The sequence below is a fragment of the Brienomyrus brachyistius genome, chromosome 6 (assembly GCF_023856365.1).
Source record: "Brienomyrus brachyistius isolate T26 chromosome 6, BBRACH_0.4, whole genome shotgun sequence".
NCBI classification, from domain to species: Eukaryota; Metazoa; Chordata; class Actinopteri; order Osteoglossiformes; family Mormyridae; genus Brienomyrus; species Brienomyrus brachyistius.
The window spans coordinates 8549927-8561780 of NC_064538.1; the positions used below are offsets into that span (position 1 = coordinate 8549927).

Sequence of the window (11854 nt, forward strand, 5' to 3'; positions counted from 1 at the left end):
TTACAAACTAATCTAAACAGATAATGTAATTATTATAAAACAAGGCTTAGCTATTTTAATTATAGATTCAGAATCAGAATTCATGCTGACGCATTCTGATATTTAAATGTTTTCTCTTCAAAACTCTCCTTAATTGTTTTCCTAGAGTTCTAAACTTTGAGACATACTGACTTGACTTTATTTGTGCCTTGCAAGGTTCAGCTCACCCTTCTGGATGTGGGTTGGGCCAGTGCTGCAGAAGACTCTGGATCCTGCAAAAAGGGATAATGCAGTGAAGCCTGGTTTCCATCTAAGCCCGTAAAAGGAAGCGGCAGAAAGAGAGAGAAGATGCTGAAACGAGATATGAGAGAGGAGTAGGAGAGATGGGGAGTTCAGGATGGAGGTGGATGACTGAATGAAGGTACGTTCTTTCTTTTAGGTAGTTGTTCGAAAGATAGCAGCTGTATCACAATCAGTAGTGTGTAATAACAGTGGGTGGTACTGTATAATGAATAAGAAGGACAGTGACCCATTGAGGAGCTGTGAATGTGTGCGTGTGTGTGTGTGTGTGTGTGTGTGTGTGTGTGTGTGTGTGGTTGTGGGATATTCTAGTACTCGCTTCAATTTCGTCTGGAAATCATGTATGCTAAGCAACTCATATAGATATCAATATACAGTATAACGTATAAAATAAAATATTGTAAATAATAACATTTTGACTATTAATAAATAATTTATATTCATATTAAAATTAAGCATCATCAGCCATGCAGTAGTTAATGTTTATTGGGATGCATGTTGAGTTTATGTTACATTGTTTAAAGTTTTAATAATGTCAGTTTGAGTCTCATAAATGGGTATTGTGTCAGGTCTTTAATTAATGGATTACATTTTGTGATTTCACACTATGCCATTTTTTTTCATTTTATCCGCATAAAATTATATCATAGAAATAAAAATTGTATATCTATAGACTCTCAATCATAAAATAGACAAAACTGAAAAATACTTGCATAGATCCATTTAGCAGACAGTTAGAGTATTACATACTTACACCAGTATGTTTTGAATGATCTGCTTCCAGTGCACTTGTTTTGGTAAGAGGCAGATTTCATCTGCTATTCGTTTTCTGGAAATAGGCATCACCTCCTTAATCAGATTTCTGTGTGTGCAGATGACTTGTTTTCCAGATTTTAATCCTTTTGAGTTGGGGAGGAACTCGACAATTATCCAATTAAAAAATTAATAAACAAATGAAATTTAACATTATTGATCAATATGCCAAGCATGATTTTTTAATCACTTTAGATAAGGACAAATAAAACTAAGGTAGGCCTTAACGCTTTCTGCAATTAGCAAATCTGAACTGAAAGTATCCTCACTGCATTAGTATATTGTGTTTTATTATCTTACATACATTCTAAGGCATGTTTGAGAAACAAAATTATTTAAGAGTGGAACAGCTAAGCAATAAAATGTTTTTTTCAGCTAGTACAGGTTTAAGAAAATGTGACATTTGTCACAGTTTTTGGGCTGTTTTTGGGGGAAGGGAGTGTAAAGGTGTTCCCTGTTGAAGTGGTATAACTATGCAACACATTTTTCCTAAAACTCAAGCATCGAGGTCCCAAAATCTGCTTTCAGCAGCATCATATTCAGTGTGCTTTGATTTACCCTAGCAGAACGGTATAGTTCTCATCGATGATGTCAGTTTAGGTGATTCCCAAAAAAGGACTGAACTCCTTTGTCTAATTCCCCCTGTTGATCTCTGATCCCCAGAACTCACTCCCAAAAGCCTGTGAACCCCACCCCTGCATTTCTAATCTCACCTCTGACAGTTGAAAAGTACTCAAGCTCTTCATTAGATCTTCTAGCTTGTGCTACAAAATGCTGGATCAAACGTGTTCTCTGTAAATGCTATCTGTGCTCCACATTACCTTATTTGGAAACACGCATTAAGCTGTGGGACTGGGATTGTGTTTGGTAATACTGGACCTGACATGAAGTGAATCTGGCCACAACAGTTAAGAGAGGATTACAGCAAATCCTGTTATTGGCTGTAGGCGAAATAAGTAATGTAAGGCTATGAGTCTTTTATAAGGTTATGATGACACATAGAATAGACGTGGAAGTTTATTCAGTTAATCACATGCTATGACAGTATTTGATACATCTCATAGTTCTTTAGGATGAAGATTCAATTCCTGGTTGGCGCATTCCTGTTGCAGTATAGTAATGGCATGATGGGAAATGTAAACTTCAAAGGTTGGTCAAAACCTCAGGGAAATAAATCACATTCTTACAATGAAAAGATAAAACAGAACGTAATGGAACTTTCATGAGCTTCATATATGTAGGAAGTTTGTCTTCTGTTTTTAATTTCACTTAAAATTTAATCTCCAATCAAATGGGGCATATGCAACTTTTAACATTTTAAAAGTTTTATAGAGTAATACTTGGCAAAAATTAAAGCAATAATTTAATGTCTTGGTACTGGTAATTTCACAAAACTCCTCAAGTTAAAGTAGAAATTCCACACAAACTTATTGACATAGGGCCCATCTTACTTGAACACACTGAGCCAAGGGGGTTGAAGAGGCATGACAAATTCAGGGGCCCTAAAAAAAATCACTTGACACAATAAGGATATAAGTAAATATTCCAGTACAATTTACATTTATTCAAAAGTTTAACTCAAATTAATTTTAATTTTAAGTATATTGGGTGTAGCGTATGATGTGTTGGAACACAGACTGTTTTGAGCCGAAGATCCCCAAGCTGATATACAAGCATCTGCCCAGACCTTGCACTGGACAGAGGACATGAAGCTGAAAACCCAGACTGTTTGGCCTGAAGGGGACATCTGGCCACTCTAGCTGCAAGCATCTGTGATTAGCGGCATGTTTGCTAACATTACCTGACCCCTTGTTGTAATTTGCTGAAAATCAGTCATTTAGAACATTTTTCAGCTTTCTCTTTGAGGGCTCGTCTTTTCCTCTCTCTCTCCCTTGCCTTTTGTTTTATTTCACTTCACCAAAGCCATGCAGATTAGCTATTTACTCAAACAAAATATTCAAGGTGGTTTATTTATCTTTACATGATGTCAGTCCAATATTGATACATGGGTCTTATTGCACTGTGGGATCATGGCAGGCAGATCATAACACATACTGAGAGACCTGGGGTGAGACCATATTGTGTGGGCATTTTGCACTAAAACATCTATCTAGCTTGTTTCACCATCTGATTATTTCAAGGTCCTCTCTGATTGGCAGGCCAGGCCAGCAGAAAATCAGCTGCTCCTCCCGATGGTCAGTCTGTGCCTGTGTGAGAAGAACAACTACTGATGACATCAATGTGCACGAGGAGGGTTTATGTCGTAGTGTAAACAGTTTCAGATATACAAAATAACATATTATTATTATTATTATTATTATTATTATTATTATTAATCCTACATAGACAATGTATTGTCACAAACAAATATATCATATTTAACCAACAGATAAACTCTGAATTATTTTATTGTTCAGCATTTTAAATGTAAATTGTTAAATCTGACAGAAATCAGCTTATGTAAATAAACATCCATCCATTTTCTAAACTGCTTACCCTACTGGGTTGCGGGGGGTCCGGAGCCTATCCTGGAAGCAATGGGCACGAGGCAGGGAACAACCCAGGATGGGGGGCCAGCCCATCGCAGGGCACACTCACACACCATTCACTCACACATGCTCACCTATGGGCAATTTAGCAACTCCAATTAGCCTCAGCATGTTTTTGGACTGTGGGGGGAAACCGGAGTACCCGGAGGAAACCCCACGACGACATGGGGAGAACATGCAAACTCCACACACATGTGACCCAGGCGGAGACTCGAACTCAGGTCCCAGAGGTGTGAGGCAACAGTGATAACCACTGCACCACCATGCCACCCCCTGTAAGTAAACATATTTGTTCAGAATGATTATATAAAATTTCTTTAATGCAAATTAACTGCAATTCACCAAATATTTCAGATGTCATTCAGTTATAGCTCAGCATAATCCTTACTGCTCTTTGAAAAATCTAATAATATACTTCTTTTATACATATTGTATGTATTGCTCAGATAATGTTAAAACCTACTTAAGTGAATCATTTAAGTAATACATTCTGTGGCTACAATATATGTTTGAAATTACACCCCATTTCCTTCTAAAAATTTCAGTTCATAATTAATTCAGCATGATGGACAGATTCAATTTTAAAAAGTCTGAATAATTTAAGAAATAAATGATTGGTACAATGAGAAGTATTAGCTCAATACATCCAAAGACCGTATAATAGTATTTAGAAATATTCCCATTCTGGCATTTTTATACAATTCTGTCATTTTGAATAAGCCTGAAATCCTCACATAAGACATGTCAGCAGTAGTATCTGCAGTTCATTGAACCCACATATAACCTACAATGGTAATTCCCTGTCCATAACCAATCCAATCCCATGCGATGACTATATTTATTCAGTAGAACAGAGGAAGAATATACTATTAATTAATAAGGGCGATTGTTCACATGAGCACATCCTGGGCAGGTTTTTAAGTCCTGGATGGCTAACTATTTCCCACATCATGGAGACCTCTCTTAGGGCCTCAAAATTTAAGTAAGCTTGGCTTGTGGTGATTGTCTGCAACAGACATCCTGTAAGATACAATGGATTATAGGCACAGCGGTTCTCAGAAAGTTTAAATGAACGAAGATCCTTCCGTAATGTTACGTGCCGTAAGTGTTACTGTACGTGCAAAAGCGTAAGTGATACGGGCTGTAAGTGTTACGTGCCGTAAATGTTTGCAGGAGGTCCTGGCAGATTCTCCGGTCTTCTCGCCCTCGTCACCATTTGCTGGTTGCTCCCTTTGGCTCCGCCTCCCAGACTTGGCCACGCCCCATCTTCGGCGCTACTTTCTGTTTCTAGAAAAGGCCACAGCTCGCACACCTCGAAAGTTTTGCTCATTGCTTGGATTTATCGTTGGATTGTTGTTGATTTGATCACTTGTGTATGACTATTCTTTGGGTTTTGGTTTCAGATTTTCGCCTCGCCCTTTGTCTGTACCTTCGCCTCGGCTTTAATTGTTGTCTTTGGTCTTCATCTCCCGCCTGTTCGTTGACCATTCTTTTGCTCGCCCACTCGGACACTGTCGTCTTGGATTGTGTGTTTTCTGTATTGTTGTTTTGTTTGTGTTTTGTTTTCACGTAGGACTAGCTTAGCTTGGGTTTCGTTCGGTAGCGGTGTTTTGTTTGTTATATTGGCCCGTGTCACCCCCGAAATCTCTTGCACCTCTTGTTGTGAAGTATCTGTGTAAAAAATATAACAAAAACTATATAAAAAAAAGATCCCTTTGTGTCCCGTGTTCCCTTTCCTCCGCCTCTGGTTGTCCTGTTTTCCCCTTTCCCTATTCCATGTCCTTTCTGCTACGCTCCAACCCTAGACTGGATCGTAACACAGACACACTGTCTTAGAAAGAGAGAGTAGAGAGAGAGAGAGAGAGAGAGAGTACATCTTTTAATTGTTTTGTAACCTGCTTATTAATTATCATTTTGCAACGTAAAATTATTTATACCTGGATGAATGTCAAACAATGATAACGGCAGCTACTGCACCAGGTATTTAACTTCAAACAGTACCAAAATAAATGGTACTTTTTCTGTTTGTTTTCCATGACTATGAGAAACTGTTATTGGTGCAGAACAACATCATCGCAACACTAGGTGAGGTAGCTCTGGGCGATATGAATATCGACGTTGTATGTTATGTGTTGCGTCGCAAGAAATGAAGGACTTGAGGGCAGGCATCAGGAGAACAAAAGGGGGCTTTTTTTAGACAAAAACTGGAGCAGGGGAACAAACAGGACCACAAGGGGTCAAAATAGGAAGTCTAGAACTGGGAAGAGCACAGGCAATAGAAGGATTGACTTTAATGACTGAAATGGGGAACACAGGACTGACAACAAGGGGCTGACACAATGCAGGTGTGGATGGTTAATACACTAGGATTGGGGATAACGAGCAAGGCACACCTGGGGAGAATTAGGAGGGATCCAGAGGATCAGAAGCGACCCCTGCTGGTCATATCAGGAGATGGACAGGACAGGTTGTGACATTACACACGGGCATTTTTTACATTGCAAGGACCATGATAATCGGTTGGGTTGAGATCAGGATTTTTCACACCTTTGTACTGTCTGGACATTATACCATAGTACACAGTATTTTCAAAAACAGTGTTATTTTGGAGTACAGTTCTGCAAATTTTGAAATCTTGGTGGTAAAATTCACAAAGGACAGGGGTAGGGTGTTTCACTAAAAGATTTTTACCCTGTCATAGGAAACAAAAATTTGCAGGCTTTACAATTTAAATTGTTGTTCCTTTTGAAGATCAATCAGTATATTGCAGTGAGTGTGCGATTATTATGTAAGATGATGACTGCTCATACACTTAAGGTTACATGCTAACAAAACACACACATTCCACAGTAAACAATGCATGATTATGATAATTACAATACTACAGCTTAAAAACCTGAATACCCATATTAATTTACAGTATTTAAGGATATGCGCAGTGTGGTGCAAGGCATGCTGGTACAGTACCAGCTGGATACTGATCGATCCCTCAAAGCAAAGACTTGGGTATGGACAGTAGAGACATGTCCCTACCAATTAACCATGTGTTTAAGGTCTCCTCATTCATTATTTGTTACTTTATTTTCCTTTGTTTATTGATGTTTTTCGGTTTTGTAACAGTTTTTATATTTTGTGTATATTTTGAGGCACGATAACCAATCGACAATAAACATGTTTAAAAGTCCCACCCCCAAAGTACCATAGTACCAAGAAGTACACTATTTCTAAATATGTTCATGCATGATCTCTGAAATGTATTATCTGAAAATGAATTATGTTAAACAAATATATTTAATGTACAAAACTGATAAATTCCTTAATTTAAACGGATTTTACTATACTATTTTGTGCCTTTTTCAGTTGTGTCTGTAAATAAAAAATGTCTCCTTCACCACTCTACCACTGAGGAGCATTTCATTCTCACGCTCACTGCACCACTGGGTCGCATCATCTGAAGATAAAAATCTGTCAGAACTCAATTAAAGTTTCTGCCTGTCAAATGCATTATCAAGGCTATATTTTCCACTTCTCAACCTTCCTGAGGTGCAGGGAGCAAACATCAGCTATGAAGACTGATACTCAAATGAATGTGACATGTTTGAGATGGGGGGGGGGGGGGGGGCAGTATTTTTACTGAAGAGGCAGGTTTACATTGAATGGACTTAAAGTATATTAGGCTACCCTCAACAATATTAACCATCTTCTTAAATGTTCTACTACAGTGTCAGTGTAAACAACACGACATATTTCACTGTGTCATTACATTAATAATTAATAAAATGTAAGACAAAATGCAGATGCAGTGTGTGAAAAATGCTTCCATAGAAATTTAGGGGGTAAGTAGTACCCAGGTGCTGCTAATGAAATGCACTTCATTAACTGATCATCAGTAAGTGTGACCACCTCCATGGAAGCAGAAGTTCTGGCAGTTTGCCGGTCTGGAGAACTCAGGTGTGTGTTAACACAATGTCATGGAGGAAAGACATCAGCGATGATCTTAGAGAAGCAATTATTGTTGCCCATCAATCTGGGAAGAGTTACAAGGCCTTTTCCAAACAATTTGAAATCCAACATTCTACAGTGAGAAAGATTATTGACAAATGAAAACATTCAAGACAATTTCCAATCTTCCCAGGTGTGGACGGCCCAGCAAATTCACACCGAAGAGCTACATCTCATACACTACAGGCCTCAGTTAGCATGTTACATGTTAAAGTACAATTAGAATAAAAACTGAACACCTGGATACCTTGTTTGGAAGGGTTGCTGAACACACCATAAGACTTCTGGAACAATGTCCTTTGGACAAATGAGACCAAAGTGGAGATATCTGGCCATAATGCACAGCGCCAGGTTTGATGAAAACCAAACACAGCTAATCAGCACAAACACCTCATACCAACTGTCAAGCAGGGGGTGGAGGGGTGATGATTTGGGCTCATCTTGCAGCCACAGGGCCTGGGCACCTTGCAGTCATTAAGCCGACCATGATCTCCTTTGTATACCAAAGCATTGTAAAAAAAAACTGAAAACTGAAGTTTCTAGCTTAAGAACTCTCACTAATATTCTGCAGTTATTCACAAACAGCTCTCAACAGCATTATGCCAGCTGGGATACAGGTGGCATCCAGGTTCAGATCATACCATTGTCACTGTTTGGGTTGTGGGTTTGCCTTTGCCTCCCTCTATAAGCTAAGCTAAGCTAAGCTAAGCTAAGATAGATCTTTATTGTCACTATTACAGAAATGGTGAAAAACTGTTTAGCAGCTCGGTCTCTGTTTAGCAGCATAAGTTAAAGTAATAAATAACAGAAATAAGAACACAAAGAAAAGAGAGACAGCCATCCTATTTCAGTATTAGTGCACAGTCTTAGTGCAGTGAGTACAGTGTGTCAGTCCGAGGTAGTGCGTGCTTAATGACCTGCCCACACTACCTCGGACTGTATCACTGTCCCTTTGGAAAAACAACAGCAGCTCCAGTGAAGTAAAACCAGACATCTGCAGTGAGGAATCAGTCAAAACATCCATGGTGGATGTCCTGCAGTAAGAGTGCTGACAGGCATGTAGCATTCTGCAGAGCGCAAAATAGGCCTCAGTGCTACCAAAGAGAGCCCCCAAGCCAAACCCGCGCTCAAACATCTGAGGGATATTCACAAAGACAGGCCTTGCCTGACAAAGCCGACATATTCCACTTCACTTACTGTTCTTATAAACACAATACCTTGCATCAACCTTGCAAAATCGTTCATAAGTTAGCAAGAGATGGTGTGGAGCATAACAAAATGAAAATGCCCTTATTGAAATTAATGGTATATCTTACCCGAAGAGTGATAGTCTGTGGATGTTTTCCTACTGGGATGAACTGCGAGAAGCTGCCATTGCTTCAGAAGCCATGAATTCCACTCTAACAGAATGTTGGGCCATCTGGCAAGAGCTGTAGCTTAACTGCAGCTATGCTACATATCATTTAAATCCAAAACACCCTGCCGAATTTACATCGAAATGGCTTAAAAACATGGTCCTTAATTTTATGGCTGGTTTAGTAAATCAAAAATAAAGACCTAAACCAAATTTCTGTTTGGAATTAACTGAAACACAGCCCACAAATGTAACTGAATTGAAGTGGTTGTGCACAGTGGAGGGCTGGACCTCAATTTTTCTTATTAAGCAATGACAGACTGATTAATAACTACAGTGCCTGGGTGCAGTCAGTTCTGCTGAAGGTGGCACAACCAGTTATTGGATGAATCAGGACAAATCCTTTTTCAAAAAGAAAAACTGCTGGATTTTTTTCTAAATCAGATTGTTAGATCACTCCACAGAAAGAACTGGTCACCTTCTCCCAAACAAGATCTATGATGATGATGATTTCAGTCACCCTATTGTTCTTGTGATTTGATTCAGGTTGTTTCCAAACACTTACAAATGACGATGTAATCACACACACATTTATTATGTCCTGAAGATCTTTAAGTGTCTTAACTGTTTTAATATGTCATTTCTGGACACCTTCCCTGACTGACACTTGCAGTATACACAGGAGGCTTCGCCTTTTGTCAGGCCGACGTTGTGAATAAGAAATTATTCTTAATGATTTGCCTGGTAAAAATAAATAAATGAATAAATAAAATAAAATATTTACAGAATGAATATACACACGTACTGCATACAAACTGTGCCAGTAGCTCCCTGTCTTCCATATCTACTTATCTGTGATTGATGATCTGATAACAATCTGGTTGTGCTACAGCAGCCATGGGATATATATATAAAAAAAAAGCATTTTCATGATCTACCTGTCTTATAGGCAGCTTGCAAAAAATGTCTTTGCCTCGCACCCTGCAGTACTGTAAGTGTTTTGTAAAAGCTACCTGAATATCTGTGTCATAGCTTTGTAACTTTGGTAACATAATATGTAGATAGCATGTAATGTATGGGTTAAATATATTGTAACTTTGGTGGTTCGTTCTACATACATAGTTTTTTTTTTGTTCTTTCATTTATTTGTTTATTGGATTGTTCTGCGCTCCACCTAAGATACAGTATGAATTACCATAATCGTATCTACATTAGTTAATACCAAAAATGAATGAATAAGTTGGTGGATGTGCGACTGTTATAAAATGGGAACCGCTAGTCCTTTGGAAAAATAAGATACCAAAGCAAACTTTATAAATAGAAAATTTAATTATAGTTAACTAAATTAGTTCTAAAATGGGCATCGAATTCTTAGACCACTCCACAGAAAGAGTGGGTAGTTTTCCCTGATTAAAAAAAATCATCTATCTTGTGCTAAGATAGATGAAGATGACAATTTTAGCTAATTATAAAATGAAACTGCGCTCTCACCTTATTGTTCTTATAATTCGATTCAAGTTGTTTCCTTACACTTACAACTGAAGCAACACACTCATTATTACCTTATGTGACATAGGACGTCCTTGTAGTGATCGCTGGTCGGCGAACAGGCAGGACGCCGGGGAAGGATGAGGCTGGCAGACGAGGATGCAGGATACGGGGTTTTGTTAGGGGAAACAGGGGAGACGGCGACGAACTAACATCAGTGACGGATCTGGGGAAAACGGATTCTGACGCAGACTAAATACACAGGACAAGCTGAAAATAACAGGCAGCAGGTGATCACAATCGGGAATGAACACGAGGTAATGGGGGGGGCGTGGCACACAGGAGGATCGGACGAGCAGGTCATGACAGAACCTCCCCCCCCGAAGGCGTGCATTCTCGGGCGAGTCTCAGGGGAGGCGGCAGACGTGACGAAGACCAGGCACACGGGACCTGGAAAACGAAAGGAAAAAGCATCAACGAGGAACCGGGAACAGAACAGACACACAAAACAAGCACAACGGCAGGAACCAGGACAACACCTGACAAAGAACGGGAAACGCAGACAGGCAGACGGGGAAGGGAGACACAGGGGGAACACCAACAGGCGGAACGAAAGGACCAGGAGTGAACGGAGGGACCGAAGGGGGACGAGGAGCAAACACAGGAGGCCAAACGGGAAATGCCGGGGGACAAAAAGGAGTCTGGGGGAGCCATCCTTCAATAAATTTCTAATCACTTATCTAGTATAAGGCCTTGTGGGAGGGCCTGGAGCGCATCACAGGGAGCATAAGGCACAGGGGTAGGGAGCTAAGCCATCAGGGCTTCCTTGGGCGTTTCCTTAAACTTTTGTCAGTTATTATCTCTGAATGAGACAAAACAAAACATGGTTCACAAGAAGGTCTGGGTAAATATCACGATAAATAGCCAAATGCAGGTATACACATGTATTTCGACCGGCTCACACACTCACGCCACACCTTGTGTTTCTCATACTGAGAAGTACAGTAAGAGGTAACACCCACCTCGGTGTCCCATTATATAGAATTAATGGACAAGACACAGGCATACGGATTAGAATTTTCAGCCAAGTTCATATCTGTCACAAGTTATACTGAATTAATACCCACCTACCAGCCAATCAGAAAATAGCAATTTGTTGTTTCTAGGTGCATGCCAAAATAAGATGCATGCAATCCTGCTGATAGCACGTTATTACATGACACATATTGTAACGTGGAGTGCAGACAAGATGGAAGTGGAAGAGCAAGATCTGATGAACGTGGTAGGCAGGGCTCCCAGGTGTCACGCATTGACCATTTCACACACCCTCCATCCCAAACAGATGTAATCTCAGTCCAAACTTTTGATA

The 11854-nt window shown here is 39.6% G+C and overlaps 1 long non-coding RNA gene across 1 annotated transcript; it reads right to left on the reverse strand.

Annotated features, from left to right (window-relative positions):
- Positions 1-1950: 1950 nt before the first annotated feature.
- On the reverse strand, positions 1951-10964 carry LOC125745288 (uncharacterized). Its single transcript, XR_007398618.1, has 3 exons — positions 10560-10964; positions 3589-5472; positions 1951-3299 (listed from the first exon to the last, which is right to left on the reverse strand). It is a non-coding gene; the product is annotated as an uncharacterized LOC125745288 (long non-coding RNA).
- Positions 10965-11854: the final 890 nt, after the last annotated feature.